The following is a 22,122-nucleotide window of genomic DNA, read 5'->3' on the forward strand; positions in this document are numbered from 1 at the left end:
TATCTGACATGTTCTCTCAGTGATGCTGGGAAGCATTGGATTCATGTTCTTGTTGTTACTGTGGCTTTTAATTCCCATTGCTTTCAGGCTCATTGGAGCAGTCAATGTGAGTATGGAAGACCCCATAAATTTCTCAGCATCTAAAGTTGGAGAGTGAATCATTTCTTTCTTGGAACAACTTTAATAGACCCAACCCAATGAGAAAAATGTGTAAGACCACTTCTTCCTTTATTTGTTCTGTGTTTGAATGTTTTCTCCAAACTGTTTTTATCATGAATGCATGAGTAGTTTGAGAAACACTAGAAACTTTTAGAATTCTAACACTTGCAGAACCACAGAGTAGACTGCAAATCCTCTGCAGCACTTCAAGAAGCATTTCATTGTGAGCAAAGCTGAGCAAGAGCAGGAATTTCTGTCCTATGAGAAGTTATGCATTTCTCTGGGGAAAAAATCCAACTTGGAGCAAAAGTTGAAAATGCAAATTTCTTGAGGAACAGAAGTTTAAAAAAATATATTTTGAGAAAAAATAAAAAATATTTTTTTCAAAAATTCCAGTCTGATCTCCCTGAGGCTGCTAGGGCTCTCCATTCCTTGGCATCCTGCCTGGAAGGTTGCACTGGAGCTGGGAACCTGGAAGCATTTTGTCAAAATTGACATGTTCCTGCAGAATTTTTAGCTTGTGACAAATTGGCATTTTTCAACAGAAAAATGTTCCACTGGAAAATTTCCAACCAGGTGTAGTTATGAGTACTTTAAGAAACAGAATGAAGGTTCAACAAAGTTGAAGAAAAATAATTCGTATCTGTCATATACATAGTTCACGGATGCACACTTGCAAACTAGATATTTTTTACCCAATTTCTGCAGTTTCTGCAGTGCTTAGAAAATACTGGATTCCAGGAGTTTATTATGTATCCTTGTTGGAAAAACATATACAGCATTGTTCCTAGTTTAAAAACAACGAGGAGTCCTTGTGGCACCTTAGAGACTAACAAATTTATTTGGGCATAAGCTTTCGTGGGCTAGAACCCACTTCATCAGATGCATGGAGTGGAAAATACAGGAGCAGGTAGCAATACATGAAAGGATGGGGGTTGCCTTACCAAGTGTGAGGTCAGTCTAACAAGATAAATTCTGCAGCTTCACGTTGGAGAACTGGAATTAATTTGCAAACTGGATACCATCAGATTAGGCCTGAATAAAGACTGGGAGTGGTTGAGTAATTACAAAACCTAAACCTAATTTCCCCAATACTAATTTCTCCCTACTGTTACTCACACCTTCTTGTCAACTGTCTGTAATGGGCCACTCTCATTACCACTTCAGAAGTTATTTTTCCTCCCTTGGTATCCTGCTGTTAATTGATTTATCTCGTTAGACTGACCTCACGCTTGGTATGGCAACCCCCATCCTTTCATGTATTTATACCTCCTCCTGTATTTTCCACTCCATGCATCGAATGAAGTAGATTCTAGCCCACGAAAGCTTATGCCCAGATAAATTTGTTAGTCTCTAAGGTGCCACAAGGGCTCCTTGTTGTTTTTGCTGATGCAGACTAACACGGCTACCACTCTGAAACCTGTTCCTAGTGTATTTAACTAAGAAGTATGTACAGTACAGGAATATTACATGGCAAAAACAAAGTGCAATTTATAACTCTCAGAGGTGACGCAAACAGCTAGTTCACATTCATAGAATCCTAGAATATCAGGGTTGGAAGGGACCTCAGGAGGTCATCTAGTCCAACCCCCTGCTCAAAAGCAGGACCCATCCCCAATTAAATCATCCCAGCCAGGGCTTTGTCAAGCCAGGTTGTATTCCTGCTGCTGCTGCTTTTTCTAAAACATTATAGTGTGTTTCCTTCCATATAGCAGGGAAATGACAATTATATAGCACCTTGCACCTTGATGGATACTTTACAGGGTCCAAAGAGGGACACAGTCAACTCACTGAAGTGCAGTTTAACGATCGAAAGGAAAATTAGTCTGGTCACGCAGGGATGCTGGAACAATGTGTAGAGTGGGGGTACTGAGAGCCATTGAACCAAACTGTAAACCAGTGGTTCTCAGCCTGTTTACCATTGTGGGCCACATCCAATACTACCTGTATGGCCCTGAGGATGTCACATGGGCCTCAGCTGTGTGCTGATTGGGCCAGAAGTGGCCCACAGGCCGCATGTTGAGAACCACTGTAAATCCTGTATATGATAGAAACTACTTCACACCCCTAGCTCCAGGACCTGTGTGGTCGATAATATATCCCTACTGCCATATTCTTATTATTAGAGCATGGAATTACTATCCATTGAGATTCTGTGGTACAGTTCAGTTCATTTAAGATTTTTACTTCATTTGATTCTACGCTTTCTTTCACATATAGTGCCACTCCCCCACCAGCATGACCTGTTCTATCCTTCTAATATATTTTGTATCCTGGTATTACTGTGTTCCATTGATTATCCTCATTCCACCAAGTTTCTGTGATGCCTATTATATCAATATCCTTATTTAATACAAGGCACTCTAATTCACCCATCTTATTATTTAGACTTCTAGCATTTGTATATAAGCACTATAAAAACTTGTCACTTTTTAGCTGTCTGCCATTACATGACATAATTGAATGGGACTCTTTTTCATTTGATTGTTTCTCATCAGATTCCACCCGCATTTTATCATCTTTCACTTACTAGGACATAGAGAATCTCCATTAATAGATCTTCTCCTGAGGGATGTCTCTGTCTGAATCACGTGTTCCTCTGCACCTGTCGGCTTTCTCCAGAGCCCTTAGTTTAAAAACTGCTCTACAACCTTTTTAATGTTAAGTGCCAGCCTTCTGGTTCCATTCTGGTTAAGGTGGAGCCCATTCTTCCTGTATAGGCTCCCCCTTTCCCAAAAGTTTCCCCAGTTCCTAATAAATCTAACTAATTATATTTAACTTTTGAGTAAAGCACTTTTTTCTGAAGTTTTTAATATTAATTTGCATTTGTAAGTGTGTTTAAAAGTTTATTTTGTTTTATATATAAACCATTTACAGGGCCAAACTCCACCCTGGCATAACTTAATTGGATTCAGCAGGTGTTATACTTGGGGATGAACTTGGACCTCTGGATTCATAGTTTAGCTATATTTTCATACTGATTTATGTTTACAGTGTCACGTATTTTTGGTTTGCATTCTTTAACGGGTGTGGTGAATAAGTTTGAATCTGTGTTTTATATAAAACAGTCCAGTATAACAAACATCTTTGCTGGTCTGAAGGAAAGAGACTTTGTGATGTTTGATGGTGTGAAGGAAGGACAATGAGATCAGGAGTCAGAAAGTGTGCATTCTAATCCCATCTGTAATTCTAATCCCAGCCACTTGGTGGTTTTGGGCAAGTCATTTCAGCTCTTGCTTCAGATTTGTTGTGTGTATAATGGGAAAATAACAGTTACCTGCGTCGGGTGTTCTGCAGTGCTTGTAAATATGTAAATATATTTACAATATATTTATATTTATATTTACATTATATTTATATATATTTATCTTAGTATTACTAATATATGACATATATTTTTAGTAAAGAAAAACTAAATTACTGTTATCCAGCGTTTGAGACTAGCAGTGAGATCTCTCAGTTTGAAATCAGTGCGTCCCACTTCTTTCAAGACTTTTTTTTTTAAACAGTATTTATTACAGGGGCCTAAAAATTATACTCCAGTGATAAATCCTTCTTTTTTTTAGACAATTGGCATCAACTGCTGGCTGACTTAGAATGTTTCTTTAATGACAGTGTCTATGATCCAGCAGCGTTTGCTGAACTATTGAATAAACAAAGACAGATAGAAAAATTTGGGGGAGGAAAAGCTATTTTATTTTGTTGTTGTATTACACAACTTGTCTTTAGCGAACTACACGACTGATTTTTAATGCCGTATCTACAAAAATGCACCCAAGTTAAGTCCCTTTGTGGACTCCATACTATTTCTGGAATTTCATCACAGTGTCATCTATCTTATCTAAATTTAGAGGTGTTTAACACATGATAAATAAGTCACATGATGCTTTATGGATGTCTTGACACATCTGAGTGAGTTAAGGATAGAGGGGAAACATTATGCCTCATTTGCATTGCTACTGCTAATTAAGTTTCTCACATCCTGATTTAACATAGTTTTTCTGCATTTCATTTACCGGTTGTTTCAGAGGAAGAAAGGAGAAGTTCCAAGTTCCATAGACAACAGGTGGTAAATTGGCCAAGGCCAATTAGTGCATTTCGATATCATTAGTGAACTGCAAGCTTGTAGCCAAAAGCTAAACTGGCAGCAAATAACACTACTGGCTAAGTATGCATTTTCATACCAGTACATATTTATACCCACACTGCACAGTTTAAAAATCCTTAATACAAGTTTCCCACACCCTGCATCAGCCCTCCAACCCCCTTGATAGTCCTCCAATTTGTGTGCGGTTGGAATATTTATTGAGGGTTAAAGCAATATCTAAGTTTTAGATCATTTCATGCTGCTGTAAACAGTGTATGGTTTTAGATCAGTTGGAGCTGCTTGGTTCTTAGGTTCCTATTTTTGAAAATTTTAACCTAAAGTTAAGCTCCTAAATCCATATCTATGCTCCCAAATAAATAAGCTTGATTTTAAAAAAGTGCTGAGCACGCAGCTGTACTTACTAAAATCTGTTGATCCCCAGCAACTTTTCAAAACAAGACCATTTATTTAGGAGACCAAATATTTGTTTAGGAGCCCATTTTTTAAGGTCCTTCTGTTTGAAATCTTGGCCTAAATTGTTTTAAACTGGAAAATATTTTATCATAACACAGCTTGAGTGGGGGGACAGCAATAGTGATGGCAAGGGTATATTTTCAGCCACAGATGACCTACATCCAGGTTTACAAAGGCTGAAGAAACCTGAATGCAGGGCAACCTGGAAATTGTTGCCTGAGCTGTGGATTGTGTATTAATTATTTTGATTACTTAAGAATTCCCAGCTAACATTCTGAGGTTTGATAGGTTCTTGTCCCAAAATCAGGCCCGGGTATTATTAGAATTACTGTTCAGCTGGAAACCCCAACATGCCTGGTTGCAACACTCATGCTTAGGAAAAAACTTCTGTATTTTGTAATAGGTCCCTCTTAGCAAGTAAGAAGTAAGTCCTGAGAAAGGGATAAGAAGGATCCGAGTGAAGTTGCATAGGTAAGGGAGGATATTCCAGGCAAAAGTAGTTGTCTGAGTGAGAGAAGGGAGGACAACAACGATGGATGGCTTGGAGTCACTGGTGGAAGATGAAGACCAAGGCTCTGATCCAAAGCTCATTGATATCAATAACTGCCTTTCCATTGACTTCAGCGGGCATTGGGTCTGGTCCTTGAGAGTTAACAAGGCAATATGGGTTGATACCATGAGCAGGAAAAAAAAGAGTAAGATGATCTATGGATGTAGGAAGGACTGTACAAGATTTGGAAGATGATTAATTTGAATGTGGAAGGAGATCAGTAGCTAGTGCAGTCATTCAGAGAGGGTTGACATTCCTGGAGCAGCAGGCAAGGAAGACTTTACCTGATGCACCTTGCATAGAGTTGAGGGGTATGATATGAAAAATTGGGAAGGCAAAGAGAGAGAGAGAGAGGTTACAATGCTAAATCTGAGATCGTTACATGATATTTAGTTCCAGCTTCTTCAGAACCAACTTATTTATGAGGGCAACACTGCAAGTAGACCAAAGACCCCCATGGAGTGAGGCGCTCAGGCTTCCTCCTAGCAAACTGTAACTAGCATCAAATCTGCAACATTAAAAAGGAATTTCAGCAAACAACATGGTGCTGCTCTGGCATTACTTATCTCCTCTTATTCATAAAGAGGAGCATTAAAATAGATCAGCCACCATCAGAGCAAGAGACAGTGGGCCAAATTTGGCACTGGCACAAATCCTCTTGTAAAGTTAGGGCAAAATCTGGCACAATATGAGAGACTAAGGACCAGGTAATAGACTGAGTAAATGCCCCTTTCTTTACTTCAGTCTCTTTAGCCACTGGCTTCAAATCCAGGAGCAGTTCAAAAAAGAAAATTAGCATTATGGGCTCATCTTAATTTTCAGTTTCAACATATGGCCCATTGCTACTCACTTAAACACAGTTGGTAGTCAGGTAAACATAGCTGCCAGTACAGAAAGAAACCCACCAGGTCCCTAAACTCTGCAGGGCTTGGTAGCAGCCGGGGGCCGGAGAAACCCCATCGTTATTTCTCTGTAGAAAATATTTATGCAGGACAGAGTCACAACACAAATATTGTGAAAATATTTTTACAGTGAAAACAGCCAGTTGTATGGTATATTTTTAGAAGTCACTGTGTGTCAGAACAAGAAGGCATTTTCAGTGTATGTAAAGTAAATAACCAGCTGTTCTCCAGCTTTTAAATACCACTGTGCTATCAGCAGAAGAGGTTATTTCTACAATATGAAACAATTAGTGTGCCCAACAAAAGCCCGCCAGGAACTTTCTACAATCATAATAATTATGTTTGTCTTGGATTACGATTTATTAGCTTTGAAGGATTTATTTAGATTCTCTTCTGTTTATCTGTTGCCAGAATGTTAAAAAATGGCCTTTCACGTATAATATACTAAGCTTGATGACTTAGTATAACTTTTCCATGGTTCATATTTTCTGTAGCAATAAATAAAACTTAAGAATAAGTTATAAATATTTTAAGAATGTTTTTGTCTTTCGTTAGGTCTTCATGATTTAGACTTTAATGAGCCAGCAAAAGTTTCAGTTGGAGCTCTTCAGTCTAATGTAAAAATGATTATTCAGAATTTTACTGCTGAAAAATAAGGTTGGCACTTTAGAATTAATCTTGTTGACTGCAAAATCCTCATCTATATCAGTGCCAAGGAAAGCATTACATAGACCAAACAAAGTTAGCCAAACTCAGACGCCCAGATTGGGGTTATAGGGTTCAACTGCCCCAAGCCTCCTGACTTCCAGTCCCATGCCCTAGCTACCGGATCAGATGGATTTGTGGTATCACAGTCTCGTGTCTAGCACACAATGGGTACTTTAAGAAATAAACTTTTTTTTTTTTTTTTTTTTACTTCTCATGAATCGAGAAAAGTAACTTTCTGTACTACAGGATGAAAATGAACTCATGCAATTAGCCTCAACTCAAGAGGCTCTTGACATTTTGTTTGAGTTAAATCTGTATTTCATTTGTTGTCTGCTTTTCTTGTAAAATTTGGAAGCTAGTTTTCTGGACCAGAAGAACATGGGTGACAGTTGTAGAAATTAAACGAATGCAATCTGCTTTTACCAGTTTGTTGTTCGAAAAATGTTCTCAGAGACACTCTTATTCTGTGACCAGATGTGAAAACTGAAATGTCACCATAGATGGGATTACTCTAATCTACTGCAGTTGTTTTTTTTAGTTTGCTGTGTGGAGCATGTTATTCTGAAACACTTCCCACTGGAATATATTACTGATGTTTAGTACGTATAATGATTAAAAATATACCACCTAAGACAGTTTTATTACACTCACTAGCAATCAATTATGCAGTCATTGGATTAGTTTCCTACTGTTACCAGTCCAAAAGTAAAAGTGGAAATCTCCCCCTCTAAATCTCTTAATGTTGGCGATTGAATAGAATTTATTGATTTAGATTTCTTGTTAAAGATGGAGACTGAGTAAGACAGCGTGTTTTAAAGTAATGGTAGAATAGATAACAGAATTGTTTATGCACTGTTTTTGTAATCCACTATATACTTTGTTCCTTGGGTGACATTTTCATTGGTGACCTGTTTAATTTGTTGTTCTGAAAAATGCCCCATTACCAGCTGTCTAGAAGGTAATTGATTCAGTGAGATGAGTGTTTTCAATAGGATATTTGTGTAAAACTACATTACTATTTTAATTTTGATTAATATCTTCATATGTAAAAAATGTCCAGACCTATACAAGGCAGAAATAGGGTTTTGCTGAGTCAGTGACTAAATGGATGGCTCGAATAAAAATATTATCTAACTTTCTAGTGTTTTTTACTGATTGATATAGTCTACTTAAAGGATTTAGAGACAGAGATTTCCTATTCCTAATGTAAAACAGATCTTTTTAAAAATGAGATGACAGATTTCTGTTTTGATTAGATTCTGCAAAAGCTTTAAGTACTAGTTTTGGATTTCACAGATCACTAAGTGAGAAGAAATAGAAGTGAAAGAATTTTCTCACTAGATACCTCTGGAGGCTCATCTTAAATTCTTGTTGTTGTTGCAGAGTATGAAGTTCATATACATTAAATCAACCTCGTATAGTACCTTTATATTCTTAAATTTAAGATATTAACTATATGGTGATATATAGTAATTAGAAATTTATTTCTTCTGCTGTACCTGTTAAACAAAACTATTAGCGTGCAGTCTGCTTGCTAGAATTTTTAAACTTTATTTTTAAACCTATTATATATTTCTGTTTTCTGAAAAATATGACCTCTTATAGTGTCTGAGTTGGGCTCCCAACTACAGCTGCTGTATCTCAGTGGGCAATGTTTAAGTCAGTTCAGTATAATATTAACATTATTAATATGTAATTGGAATGAACACCCTGAAAATCTTAGTTAGCCTATAGAAATCTGCTGTGAGGAGGGTGCTCGTTTTTCATCAGGGATGTGTAAAATAAACCCATTTTAGAGAGAGGAATTTTTCCGAGCACTCATCTATATTGTGCTCAAAGACAGGTAAGAGCATGGAATTTGTAAGGCTTCTTATGAACCATTCTGCCATCTGATTTTTTGTTATATCTTTTAATATGGAGTGTATTGTCAATTTCAAACCCCTCCATTTTATTTAAGATGGTGCAAATTTATTTAATTGGCGATGCAAATTTGCAATAACCCTTTTTAAGTTTCAAAATTGGACAATCTGCACCATTTTTTTGTTGTTGCTGTTGCAATAATCCAAGTGGGCTTTGTGTATGTGTTTGTGTGTTCAATATATGCAGTGCTCAGAAACAGTACACAGGAATATTAGTGGATCGTTTTCATTTTATATATTAATGTCTATATAGAGATATGTAATTTTCAGCTATTAAAATGAAATGTGGGCTTAAATTCCACATTCCGGTTCCCCATTTGCAGAATTCTTTCTGATGTTTGGACTCTGGTTGGCCATTTTTCTTAATTCACAACAGCAAAAAAGAAAAGAGTAAGTGGATTGTTTTGGAAACATTTTATATTCATCTCAAATATGGCTTCATTTTTAAAAATATTCTATGCTCTCTGTCAAAACTTTTTTTTCCCCCTCTGACCTCTAGTCTGCTTTGTACTCCGTTCACCCTGCTATGCCTTGGTGTTGCAACAGCAGCTGCTGAGGCAAATGCTGATGTATGGTTTGAAGAGTCCTGCAGTACCTCAGCGCACCAGTGTGAGCTAAGGATGGAATGGTATCCTTAATCAAACATTTCTTAGCTTTGCTTGGTTTAAGATAGTTCCCGAATATTGGAAATTTATGTTATCTAATATATAAAGGGAGGAAATACCTTAAGTATTGACATAATAAGGCATCAGCATTAGTAAAAAAAAATCCTGCAAGAAGCGCGAAGATGAAAAATATCTCATGTTATTCTACACTAAATCAGAGCAATTAATGAAAATAGTTTTTTTCCCAGTATTTTCTTTTGTACAGTCCATAGCAGATATGAAAGGAATGAAATAGCTTTCATTCTTATATATTAATAATTTTATTAATTTTTCCAAGTATAACAAATATACCAAAACACCAGGTTTACCATAGTACAAAACATAAATAAAGAGTCTTAGGATAATTGGTTGGTTGATGATTTGGTTGGTGTTGGTCCTGCTTTGAGCAGGAGGTTGGACTAGATGACCTCCTGAGGTCTCTTCCAACCCTAATCTATGATTCTATAAAGGAAGGCGAGGGGAAGCGACATGTCTATCTTAAGGTCTGTGTTAATCATAAACGTCTAAAAAGTCAGCCCAATAGCTCTGAATTTTTCTGGCATTCCCCTTCTGCAGAATGCCAGTTGTTCTTTAGCTGCAAGGTCAGCCACATTGCTGAGCTGGACATCAGTGCTCAGTGGGGATCAACTTTTCCATTTTTGCAGGATTAATTTTTTCGCGACAAAAGTTGCATGTTGAAACCATGTTGCCTTGTTACCAGGTAACTTCCAAATATCAGGAATATATCCTAGAACAAAACTTAAGGGGCAGGGCTCCAATTTAGCATCCACTATCAAATTGGTCTTTTGACCCATGTGAGAAATTCTCGATACACGGGCACTCCCAAAACATATGAGCTAATCTAGCATCAAGGGAGTTACATTTTCAGCAATGGTCAGCATTTATGAGGCCCATTGCCATTAGCCTATGTGGGGAAAAGTATATTTGAAAAAGTGTCCTTTGGTGAATAAACCATGGTCTCAGGTCTATAGTTGTTTTTTGAACATTAGATACAATTGTGTTTCATTGAGTTGGAGATTGTTGTGTATCCAAATCTCTGTCCCAAGCAACTCTCAAATTATCAATCTTTAGCAAAGATTTTTTGGGCCATAAAATAGTAAAAGGATACTGCTGGCTGAGTAAATCCAGGAAGTTTCCTCCAAAATAATAAAAGTTCTGGAGCTCCTGGAGCTCCCAATACACTCTGCCCAAATACAGTCATAAGTGAATGCTTTAATTGAAGATATTTCCATGCACTGGAGCAGGGCAAGCCACGTTGTTCACCACCTTTGGCTGTCAGGCCTCACCCACTCCTCCATCCATGACCACTTGGCGGCATTCAGTGCCTTCCTCCCCCTGTGGATGGCTCTTCTGTTTTCACTCACCCAACCACCGTCCGCTTCTTTCATGGACTTCCTATCAGTGTGGAAACCTACCTTCTCCTGAGACCTGAATCTTGTCCTCTCTGCCCTCACTAAGCTGCTCTTTGAACCCCTCACAACCTGCTCTCTTGCCCACCTCTCCATGAAGGTGATCTTTTTGGTGGCCGTCACCTCGGTGAGACAGGTTAGTGAACTGGCAGCCACGACGGCCAACCTGCCCTTTACTGCCTTAAGGACAAAGTCCTACAGACTGTGACTTCTTGTGAGTCCTCGCACCCAGCTCCAGGCTGACCACTGCTCGCTACTCTCCCATGTCTGGAATCCATTTAGGGACCATCACTTAAAGAAGAAGGGAAGATTACTTACAATAACTTGAGGATCTTTGAGATGTGTGGCCCCTATTCGGATTCCAGTACCTGCCCACCATTCCTTCTGATGTGGACTCCATCGCTTGCTGGTAAGAGGGACCTGGAGCGGCGTTGACCCCCATAACATCTTAAAGCTGCGGGTGCACTACTTGGCCGACACACAACACACGTGCAGGTCAATGGACACTACTTCAAGCAGTTCCAGCTCCGCAGCATGGCGTGCATGTGCACCCATGTCTGGAATCGAAGTAGGGACCACACATCTGGAAAGAACCTTCAGTTACAGTAAGTTACCTCCCCTCACATCTTTTTACAATACTTTCCTACTTGGATATTAGCTTTATACACTTGTATAGTGCTAGGTCTCTTTTTACACTATATCTTTTTAACTTGAAAATCATATATTGTCTTTAAAACATCTCTGTGTGAAAACACCTGCCAGATGAAGGTGTATCTTATTTATTATTGTAATCCAGCAGAAAGCTGGGCCATTTTTACAGAAACACTTCTCAATATATATTTTCAAACAATTCACAGTCAGCCAGCCAACAATAGCCCTGGCATCTTTCAACTTTAACCTTGTCTTCCTTGAAATTCATTTAACAGCAGCAATGACATCATCATCATCTAATAACTTTTAGAATCTTTCCCATGAAATGATTGCTTTGAAATCCATATGGGGAAAAGATATTAGGAGAGGTGGGAATGTTCATCTACTTCATATTTTATATGAATTTATATGCATAAAGCTCTGTGTGTGTATGTATATATACAGGAAAGTACTGTAAAACAATGCGACAAAAATTCATCCTGTTGCTTCCTACCTCAGGTCAATTAAAATCCATGAGATTACCACATAACCCTCATTCACCCAATGAATTTGACAAAAGATATAAAAATGGGATATGGATTCGAAGGCTGAGGAAGTTCAGATCCAGAGGCTTGGTACGGGCCCATCTCTTCATTAAACTACCAAAATGCTTAATCAAAGCCTTTTAAACAATGATGCAACTCAGTAGTGCAGAGGTCCCCAAACTGTGGGGTGCACCCCCCAGGGGTGTGTGTGTGTGTAGGAACATCTGGGTGGGGGGGAGGAGCCCAGGCCAATCCTCATGGGGGCAGGGAGCACCACCCAGGCCCCGCCAGTGCTGCTCCAGTCCCACCCCCAACCGCGTCCCTGGCTCCTGACCCTGCACCTGGCCCCATTCCCAGCCTCAGCACAGCACTGGTCCTGGCCCCGCCACTGGCCACCGCTCCGTTCCCAGCCTGAGGCTGAGGGCGGGGCCAGGAGCGGAGATGCACGAGGCTGCGGGCCTGGCTGCTGGCCGCCACCGCAGCCCGACTGTGGTTTTGCTCCCGCCCCCAGCCTCAGGACCTGGCTGTGGCCCCACTCCCGGCCCCAGATCCACCCCCAGACTTGGCCCCCTTACCCCCATCCGTCCTGTCCCCCCCATCCCCAACCCGAGGCCTAGCTCCAGCTCTGGGGGAGGGGGGGAAAGCGTGAGGCATGGATACGGGTAAGGGGGGGCATGACCCTCAAAAGTTTGGGGACTGCTGCAGTAGTGCATACTGAGACATCACAACAATGTACCATATTAGTATTTAGGAAGGCACATTGCAATACCAAATTAAATCCATCCCCAGAGAATTATATGGAATACTACTATTACTTTGCTTTTCTAAATATTTTATATTTATACACACTGCAAAAATGTGTGTCCTGTAACCATTTCCAAAAAGTCTTTGACCAGCTTTAATTGTTTGTCTCATATGAATGTAGCCTGATACTTGAATGGCTAATAATTGTATTGGTTGCCAAAATGATACCAATCTAATGAGCTGGGGTCAGTAGGGTTCTAATCCCAGAATCAGACACAACAGAATTAAAACTAATAAGTTCAATATCTTGTGGGGAACCCCAGGGTGTATGGCAAAGACACTCACATTGAGGGCAAAGCAAAGTCTTAGTCACTTTTATTCACACAATCAATAAAGACAAGACAACTCCAAACCATATAAACAAATAGCAGTAATATAGTACTGGGGATTTCTTTGGTATCATTCCTTGCATATGCTCATGTACTTACATACTCACACCTTTCCTTGGGGATCTGATGGTCAGAGATAAAAGACTGGCCCTGGCATGCCAAATGAGTCCAATGATCCAAACCCCAATGCCCAAAGGTTGGTGATAGATAATAACAGTGAAGAGCTGAAGGGTCAAGGATGGAAAGCTTCCCACCCAGCTACATGGTGACCTAGCCTATTATAGGCCTGGCATGAGGATTCAGGTGCCCAGCCTTCCATGTCCATATCTAACTTCCTCACCCTAGTAATGTTGGGGTGCCGTTATCCTGTATTTAGCACATTAATGTTTTTTACCTCATTACCATATATGTCAACTATTGCTAAAGCACGTTTGTGGTTAAACTTCTGCCAATGATTTTATCCTCAAATATCCAAGTCTACTATCAGTTCAGTATTCCTGCAGTTGCCTGGCATCATTATGTACCAACTCCCCTCTTAAACAGGCTATTCCCAGTTCCGCAAAATCTAGGGTAACCGTCAGGCCATTTTACCTATGCTAAGGGTTACAGGCCTGCTTCACTCATTCTAACCTGCTTAAGACAATGTCTTGCAGGATAGAGGGCTGTAGGTTCCTTGTTTTACTGCTAAGTAAAATAAAAGGCTAAGCTAGCTGTATGGGCTACGGGGAGAATAATCTTAATGCAACAGACAAGCACACTCTGTCACTTTTCTTCTAATAAAAACGTTCCTTTCAAGCAAAAATGTTCCTGCATTGTGTGCTAAAGCAAAAACAGAAATCTTGGAGAGTCTAGGTAGCTCAGGGAATTAATCCCTTATGGAAAACCCTTCCCTACCAGAATTAGTGGAAAATATCATTTAAGCCACAAGTGAAATGGGTTTGGTGTTGACTAGTTCCAAGAAGCATCCTATTAAAGTCACAAAAACAACTGTACATCAAGTGCAGGTCAGGCAAAGGGAAATGTGGCCAAAAGAGGCCCATGACAGAATGTGTTAGATAAATATCCACTTTCAAAAATTGATCTCTGCCGGTTGTTGTGCATTGTCTGGCTTATGTTGTTTCTGAATAGGAAATGTGCATTTTTTCCCATCAGTTTTCACTGTTAAATCATATCCCTCCAAATTACGAAATCATAAAGCTTAGAACTTTACAAATATTAACTACTCCTTACAATGTCTCCCTGGAATAGGTGAGGGTTAGCTCTAAAGTGACACCGAGGCAGGAATGTTCAGCAATTTGCCCCAAGTCACAACGAGAGTCAGAATTATAAAAGAGAATTTCCTGGCTGTTAGTTCTTTGCGCAGACCACTAGACCACACCTTTCTCTAAACATAATGGACTTTAACAGTAAAGCTCAGCTGTCAGAGTAGGTGTAGGGTTCAGCAATACGTAGCCACTTCTGCTTTTTTCCATGTAACTTGCTAAAAAAAGTTAGATTTAGCAATTTTCTATGGCCTGGCACATTGAAATCATAGTAGTTTGTTCCAATTTATATGCACCAGGATCTATTTTTAGTGATACCCATCTTTCTTTTGATTTTTTTTTTAGTACAGTGAATTCTAGTTGTTGCTAGCTAAAAGTGTTCCAAGCTAGACACAGAGCCCAAGATATTCCTGGAAAATAATTCTCAGCCAGGAAGGCTTAGTTTTCTTGGAGAAAAGGAAAAACCTGAACATTTAATGACCCTAATTACTAATTAATTTTTAGTAGTTCCTGAGACTGTTGAAAATGTGTAGACATGGCTTGACGGATATGTTAAAATATTCACTACATGAAGCTTTTAGATAGCATGAGGTTTTTAGGTTTGTTCTGGCAACATTTCAAAAGGGTTTGTAATCTGATAAATGGAAAACGTGAGCACTGTTTGTGAAATGTACTTATATTTTACATTAGTACTTGCACTTAAGTGCTCTTGGCTTTCTCTTTGCTTTACACTTGAAAGGATATATTGTCCTTCTGGTACTAATAAAATAATAGAAGGCTTGAGAGCCTGGTGTTTAATATTATATTACCCCATATTGACATACATGTAGGTATTTGTGTACTCCTCTCTCACTGTGATTTATAGAGCAGTGGATTGCTTATTTATGGTTTAGTGACTCTGGTACAAAGCCAAACTCAGCAGTCGTTATGCACTGAATAGGTATCGTTAAGACTGTAAGCCTTTATATTAACACTAATTAGCCTCCAAGGTATTGTTGGAGGAAGGGAGAAACTGGCCTAGATATATACAGTAGTAGTTTATTGTTAACTATCCAATGATTTAATTGCATTTGGTTGAACATACTGTTCAGGGTCTGTGGCAAGTCCGTTAGCTTAACATGAGAGAGTTTTTTCAGTCCAAGCATTTTTAAAAAATACTATGACGTTAAGCCAGCATCTGCCTAAATAAAGAGAGATACAAATGAGAGAATGGCAGCATTCCTCAGCAATGTCTTTGTCTGAGAAAAGACTTCCTGGATCTGAACACCTCTCCAGAATCTCACAGGAATTCTCAGCCACTCCATTTGTTTGTAGAATCATAGATATTGGAGATGGAAGAGACATATGTAGTCAACCTCCTGTTGGTATCGAATTTGTTCTCTTCAGTGTATTCTCAAGAGCATCATTCAGTCCATTTTTCATAGGATGGAGGGTACGTTTTCTCCCTCCAATTATGGTTGCATTTTTGGCACTAGTTTCTACATTTCAAGAACAGGAGTGAGAGGAAAACCCGGAGAGACCTGTTTGGATGGAGTAGAATACAGTACTAATAGAGCTATAGCCAGGACTGGCTAGCTTCCAAGACTGAAAGTGTAAAATCGACTAAGGGGCTAATATTACAAAGGCACTATTAATACCAGTAAGTCACTTTTAGGGAACTCTGAGAGGGGAACAAAATGAAACTAGAGAGCTACCGACAATGGGCAAGAAGATGTGTTACACAACATATTATGTATTCTGATAAAGCAGGACATATAACAACATATGAGAAAAAGTGTTTTGTCTGGGCATTGATAAAAATAATCTTCAAGATGGTCTCCTGTTGAGACAGTTTTATTCCAAAAAGAAACTCTATGTGAGTAATTATTGTGAAATCTGGCACCCATTTGCAGACTTGGAAGAATGACCAATAAACAAGGGCAAATGTGAGATTCATTGTATTTTATGAAGACTGGTGATTCTTGTAAGCACTGAACCTGGACCCAGTAGAGCCGACAACAAAATTTTTGTTTAAAATAGCTGTTGATAAACACAAAGATCAAACAATCTGGATGACTATTACATAACCCTTTAGCATTTGTATTTAAAATCACAATTGATTAATCTGTACAAAAATGTTTGAAATAGTGTCTTTGGGAACTGAGAATTAATACAGGACTGTCTGTCTGAGAACTGAGGGCTTTTTATGAATCCCTGCTGGAGAGAGAGCCATATCACTCTGTGTGTGTTTGTTTGCATAAAAGCAAGACTGGCTAATGGAGAGAGACAAAACAGGAGGTCATGTAGGACAGGAAACAGTTGATAGAGCCCTATATGATACAAAGTTTGTATCCGATCCGCGATCTGCAAAAAATTATGTGCAGATATCAAGTGGACATCTGCATATTTGCAGGGCCCTAATGATTGACCTTTCTAAGGGCCAGTTCTGCACCCATATTCACATTTCAGAGTAACAGCCGTGTTAGTCTGTATTCGCAAAAAGAAAAGGAGTACTTGTGGCACCTTAGACTTATGCTCAAATAAATTGGTTAGTCTCTAAGGTGCCACAAGTCCTCCTTTTCTTTTTGCATATTCACATTGAGTAGTATGTTAAGCTACTCAGTGAATAAGTTTATTCAGTGCTAGTAAGGCAGAACCTATGAAGTAGATATTCAGTAAAGACTTACTGATTTTGGAACATGCAATACTATAGCTGTGAAAGAGGTTACAAATTAGTTTACCTAGAGCAGCACAAACTCCAAAGCCTATGGTTATAGCTTTCTTTTAATTGACCTGTATTTTCAGCTAAACTGGTCACATTCCTTAGTAAAGTTCTGTGAATATCAGTTAGCACTTCATTCTCTTCTCTCTGTCGTAACATGCCCTGTTGTTTCAGGATAGGGCTCATTTCTATTCCCATCAAAGCCAATGGAAATTTTTCTATTGACTTTAATTGACATCAGATTTGGACTTGAAACCTTACACTCCATCTACAGATGCTCATTTGTTTGTTTAATATTTTTTTCTCTTTTGTGTATGCTCAGTAGTTTGCAGTTGGAAATCTTGTATTGTAATTGTTCTACTTAAACTAAATCAATATAAATCTTATTAAAAAATTCCCAGTCAGCTCTCCTTAAAGGAGTTTTCCCATATTTCCCTCTTTCTCTGCAGTTAACAAAGTTCTGCAGTCCTTACAACCATAGCCGCATTCTTTCCTTTCCTTACCTTTCTCCATCAGTTAAAAAAGTTTTAACATTCCCAAATATTATGTGAAAATTCTCATGCAGTCCTTTGCATTTCCTCTCAGGATTCTGAGTCTAGGATGAAATATGTGTGAAGTGCCCTTCGGGTTCTGGGAGGAGGTAGAAACTGGTTCAAATTGGCAAAAGGTGAATGTCTGAGAACATGAGATTTTTTTTTAGAGTAACGTTAAGAGAAATTAAAAGCATGTTGAACTAGTTTACCTAATTGGCCAAGTTAGTGAAATATATATATGTATGCACATAATATAAAAAAGTGAGTACAGTACAGGAAATATTTGTATTCTATGACAAATGTAGCCATTTGTTACTATTTTATCATACTTTGGAACTAGACTATAAAATGACTCCCAGGGCTGGAAGAAATATGGTTGAGAGTCCGATTGTGTCCTACTATTCGCGAACCTGTACTAATTCAGCTATAGAATAAGATGTAATGTCAAACATGTAAGATCACTAATTACACAAAAGATAAAACCTTTTATTCTTATGTAATGTTCTACATGCAGAATGCCACAAAGCACTAAAAAGAGGATGTTGGCTAGAGCAAATACTTTATGAATCTGGATACGGCAAGTCTCAGAGAGACAGCACAGGAGAAATAACATGAAGATAGAACAGAGTTAGATAGGACTGAGATTTACAAGGATGCAGAGAAGTATTTTTACTGGCTAGTTGCTGTGAGGGGAGCAGTAGTAAGAGAAACAAAAGTGATTGAGAGTTAGAGTGAAACGTTTTAAATCAAGCAAAGATTATACATATATAATTGATCTTTTTATTTAATTGCTATGAACTCATTTACATCAAGGCAAATGCTAACCCCTCTTTCCAAAAAACTCTTACTACTGTAGCCTTTCAAAATATTGCCGTATAAACAAAGATTCTGAGTATACACCAACACAGTGTACAATACTCAGTGCATACAACATATGCAGTGAAGAGTATCTTTAAATATTTAGAAAAATGAATGTGTTGTATATGTGGCTGCCTGTCAGTTTTTCTGAATCCTGTCTCCTGGGGTTTTATATTGATTTTTTTATTATTATAATTATTATTTATTTATACCTCATTCATTTTACAACTGTAATTTTAGTCGGTCTACCAGAAAAGCCAGTATTCAGCCACATACAGAATTTGCTTTCAGTGACAGAACGCAGTTCTTAAGTAACTTTGCAAAATGTTTTTGTCAGATTTAAGTCCTGAATAATCCTTGCGAGTGAGTATGAGAAACGTCGTACTGCCAATTTTAAAATGAAAGCGCTCGTTTTTTGTTTAACCGTCTTTGCTTTAAAAACCATTAACAAGTGTGCAATAGTTGCAGCCTCAGCCTCACTGTTCAGCAGTTATTGTAACTCCATCTTTTACATTTTAACAGGCTGGGAGAGAAGACAATGAAAATAAATATGTGGGCTTGTTCCGGGGCCATAATGTCACAACAGTTTATGCACAGTATGAATGGATATGGCAGTTGCCTTTGAATTTGAAAACATTATGCAAGAGCATTAAAACATGCGACCCTCCTTAAAAGTCAGTGTATCACCACAACACTAGTAAAGTGATAATAAACAGCCAAGTTTGTGTGCAACTGGCCTACATTGGCCTGTGCATGGCACCTAAACTTTAAGTTATAATGTGAATAATGCCTAAAACTTATCCTAAACATAACATTAAAAATAATGTCAAGTATCAGGTGGGAGCTGTGTGAGTCTGTATACACAAAAACAACAAGGAGTCCGGTGGCACCTTAAAGGCTAACATTTATTTGGGCATAAGCTTTTGTGGTCTAGAACCCACTTCATCGGATGCATGGAGTGACAGTTACAGCTGCAGGCATTACTATACTGACATATGAAGAAAAGGGAGTTACCTCACAAGTGGAGAACCAGTGTTGACAGGGCCAATTCGATCAGGGTGGATGTAGTCCACTCCCAAGAATAGATAATAATAGGAGGTGTCAGTTCCAGGAGAGGCAAAGCTACTTTTGTAATGAGCCAGCCACTCCCAGTCCCTATTCAGGCCCAAATTAATTCTGTTAAATTTGCAAGTGAATTTTAGTTCTGCTGTTTCTCTTTGAAGTCTGTTTCTGAAGTTTTTTTGTTCAAGAATAGCTACTTTTAAATCTGTTATAGGAATCTTCCTGGACATTCAATAACAGATTTAACAGATAACATCTCTTACAGAACACATCTTCCAAGCCTGTCACACACGTTAACTCTCTTAACATCCTGCAAGGCAGTATTATTAACCTTGTTTTGCATGCTAGGAAATGGAAGCAGTGACTTGTCCAAGGTCACCAGAGGCAGTGGAAGTGCTGGGGTTAGAGCATGGGAATCCTTGGCTCCCTGTGCACTCAAGACATGGCTTTATACCCCTGAATGTTTGGGTAGCTTATTTTCTGCTTCGTGTCGTCAGTTGGTGTAAATTGTCATGGCTCCACTGGAAATCATAAAAACATAGGGCTGGAAGGGACCTCAACAGGTGATCGAGTGCATTCCCCCATGCTAAGGCAGGATTATGTATGCATAGGCCATCCCTGACACAACTTTGTCTGTGGAGGCATGACAATTTGCACCAGCTGAGGATCTGCTCCCATGTGTTTTCCTTACACTTTCTTAAAATAGTATGAGCTTCCAAGACTGATTGTGCAATGTACAAGAAACTTCTCCTTTAGTTCTGCGGTAACCATCAAAGCTTTCAATTTGCCAAAAGATCCTATTGTAAATCAGGAAAGCAGGGCTTCAAGGGAGGTATTCTTCCCCAGGAAAGGAATAAGGCAGTGCCCATTCTTAAAACTCTCCTTATCATTCATATCATTTTTACAGACTGCGCTGTGAATCATGAAGAATCCAATTTAATCTACGGTATTAATAATGAACCTATTACTGTGATATCTAGATTTTGATTTAAGCTTTTGATGGAAGCTCTGCTCCTGGATTTGACTCCATTCTCTGTTGGTCAGAGAGCATATACTACTGAAAATCTCTTCACCTGGCCCTCCCTTGCTCAGGACTAGTACTGGAAAAACTAGTCCCTTCCTCTTGTTGCGTAGGCACCCTCTGTTTAAACACCCCCAATATACACACTTTGCTTTGCTACACTCTCAAAGATACTCCCGAATGGACCAACTCTACATAGTTGAGGCTGCATTAGAAAGCCCTTTAATCACTTGCAATCTATTCATCAGGTCAGGTTTTAGGCAGATTCCTGAATGTCACTGCATTTCCTGGTCCGGAGTGCAGGCGACTTGGAACTATGTTTGACATATGATAATCTGTACTGTGGCATAAAGCACTTTCCTCTGTATCCAAATGTGGTGTGATTTCAGATGGGCCATAAGCATATGGTGGGAAAGTATAATTCAGTAGTTTGTGTTATTTGCTGTTGGGATTGAGGACCTTTACTTTTCTGTGCAATTATTTCAGTATGCCTTGTCTGCCTTTGGTTTGCTGAATGGTCATGTTTCTGACCACTCCATTATGATTCATTATTTTCAAAATGCAACATTTTAAAGAAGGTTTTAAATTAATGGGGAATTTTAAATGACTAGTTTATTCCAAATTTTATATTTATTTTAGGGTTTTTTCTAATAACAGAGCTTGGCAAATGATATCATACACAATTATCTAAAATACAGTACTTAATTAATTATGTCTTGGATTTTCAAAAGCCTAAGGGATTTAGGTACCCAAATCCCACTTAAATGTGTTAGCCAGGCATTTAAAAATGAGCCTATCTGTTTTCAGTACATCTATGGTGATGGGTCTACTTATGAATTATTATTTCTGAGTTTCTTTAGGATTACATTCGCTATTTACTACAAGTAAGTACTGGTAGTTTGAAGGACAATATTTCTACTGAAATACATTTCATTTTACATATCCTCAAAAGTCATACTTTCAACGTGACTGTAATTTCAGTGATATTTATTCCATGTATCATCCTTGCTTTACTATTATAACGTTGTTTTGTCTTTAGGATGTATTTTATTACACACACACATAGATGCACCTGCTGTATTAGGAAGTGCCAGTATTATGGTTGCTCATGCAATTCTGTTATGTGCATCTGCAACAACCTCCCCCACTTTAGTGTTAAGAATTCTTGAAACTTTTTTTAAGACACTTTTGCACCTCTAGTATTTGCTGCAGCCCTTTGTTTGGCTAGAGAGGATGCCTCAAGCTAGGGAAATAGCTTTTCTTTGTTGCAGGGATTTGGCTCAACTTTTGCTAAAATTTAAAGTGTTAAAAATAGCCATTTCCTTTCTCTCATTTGCATACATCACGAAAATGTTGGTAGCCATGCCAAATAATAGCATATTGTTGCCAAAGCATCCACAGCCACTCTACTGGGAACACCTTGGAACAGCCACAATGGGGAGTTGTTACAGTTATATATAACAGAATCTGTTTTACCTTTATTCTTAAGAAGGAAATTGCATAT

General features: G+C 38.6%; 1 protein-coding gene across 6 annotated transcripts in view; it reads left to right on the forward strand.

The window, feature by feature from the left end:
• BANP (BTG3 associated nuclear protein) overlaps positions 1–22,122 on the forward strand; it is a 244,584-nt gene that overhangs the window by 174,232 nt on the left and 48,230 nt on the right. The window lies entirely within an intron of this gene.

The sequence above is a fragment of the Lepidochelys kempii genome, chromosome 12, assembly GCF_965140285.1.
Source record: "Lepidochelys kempii isolate rLepKem1 chromosome 12, rLepKem1.hap1, whole genome shotgun sequence".
Taxonomy (NCBI): Eukaryota; Metazoa; Chordata; order Testudines; family Cheloniidae; genus Lepidochelys; species Lepidochelys kempii.